At 35.5% G+C, this 1,865-nt stretch overlaps 1 protein-coding gene across 2 annotated transcripts in view; it reads left to right on the forward strand.

Annotated features, from left to right (window-relative positions):
• Positions 1-1,865, forward strand: part of mysm1 (Myb-like, SWIRM and MPN domains 1) — a 26,961-nt gene that overhangs the window by 1,408 nt on the left and 23,688 nt on the right. The window lies entirely within an intron of this gene.

Raw genomic sequence — 1,865 nt, forward strand, 5'->3', positions numbered from 1 at the left:
ACTTTAACTTTTACCAAAGTAATTTTTTGGTAAGATACTTGTACTTTTACTCAATTATGACTTTGTGGTACTTTATACAACACTGCCTTACTGACTGCTGCTTTTAAGAGAAAATGTCTGTTTCATCTGTTAAAATGTGCTAAATAAAGATTATTATCATTAGCAGGCAGACAAGACACATTAGTTCCTCTTAAATTAATCACATATATCTATACTTTAAAGATCAATCATGACATAGAAAAGGAAAGAGGCAGTAAACACATGAATGCAGAAACCAGGGAGCAGAAACAGACATGTTTTAGTTACAGGGCTGTTACTGTCTCACGATTCAATTCTAATTTTTAGGGTCATGATTCAATTCAAAATAGATTTTTTTTATTAAAAACTGATAATGTGAGCCCATTTGTCGTGTTCCCAAAGTGCTTCATCCTCATTTTGCAAACCTTGCACCCACTGTAGTTTGGTAAAACAACAACAACAACAAAAACCAAAAGGATCCCAAATCTTTGCCTTCAACAAAGATGGGTCTGGTTCAATCTCTTTCAGGGTGTCCGCAGATCCTTAAAAAGTCTTAAATTCACATATCTAAAATTAAGACCTTAAAAAAGTCTTAAATTTGTTAAAAAATGTGTAAGTTGGTCTTAAATTTGATAGTCAAAGGTCTTAAATTTTGTCGGGCAGAAGCGATTAAAGCTGTTCGTCTGCCCCGGCCGTCTCTGCAGAACAATATATTTATATTTTCAGTCTTAAATTTCATTCATGATGGTCTTAAAAAGGTCTTAAAAAGTCTTAAATTTGACTTGGTAAAACCTGCAGAGACCCTGTCTTTCCTCCAGTTCTGTAGTTTCCTCTTAGTTTCAGTGATTTCTTCACATGCTGCAGAGGCAGCTTTGAAGTGATGTCAGGACGTCCCATGTAGTTACAAACAGAGGCTGACAGCCTTTGAATTAGCTTTATTTTWAAAAATTTTTTAAAATAAATTCTGAATGAGAATCACGATTCTGACGTGAGTAGAGGTTTTTGGTGCACCCCTAGTTCCCAGTGAAGCATGTGTTTATGACTCTGTGGCTGATTAATTATGAGGATTAATCAGTTTTATATAAGTGTAATCCTTGACACAGCTTTATTTACTAACTACAGTTTATAAATCCTGGTTTATTGTTTTTGAGTTTCTCCAATGGGTAAACAACCTCGACTCTTCTGTCACAGGAGGTTTGATTTATTTATTTACAGACTTTTGCTGTATTCACAACAGCTTTCAGCACTGTGGAACTGTTCACATACAGTCACATTCACAACAGCTTTCAGCACTGTGGAACTGTTCACACACAGTCACATTAACAACAGCTTTCAGCACTGTGGAACTGTTCACATACAGTCACATTAACAGCTGCTTTCAGCACTGTGGAACTGTTCACATACAGTCACTTTAACAGCTGCTTTCAGCACTGTGGAACTGTTCACATACAGTCACGTTCACAACAGCTTTCAGCACTGTGGAACTGTTCACATACAGTCACATTCACAACAACTTTCAGCACTGTGGAACTGTTCACAAACAGTCACATTAACAGCTGACCACAACAAATCCTTTATTAAACAAAAACATTCATCTTTCTTACACACCTTATTGGCTGCAGTGGGAATGATCTAAATAGACTTTCTTAACAGAAGTTAAATATTATTTTCCCTTTTCTAGACCAGGGTTTCTTAACCTTTTTGACCTCAGGGCCCAATTTATTGAACATAAAGTGACACGAGGTCCAGTCAGACATTACCAATGTATGGATCAACATGATAATTATAATAAATCTTGGTTTAATTTTTATTGTATTTACATCATAACTAAACTATCATAACTAACA

The sequence above is a fragment of the Austrofundulus limnaeus genome, unplaced genomic scaffold, assembly GCF_001266775.1.
Source record: "Austrofundulus limnaeus strain Quisiro unplaced genomic scaffold, Austrofundulus_limnaeus-1.0 Scaffold688, whole genome shotgun sequence".
NCBI classification, from domain to species: Eukaryota; Metazoa; Chordata; class Actinopteri; order Cyprinodontiformes; family Rivulidae; genus Austrofundulus; species Austrofundulus limnaeus.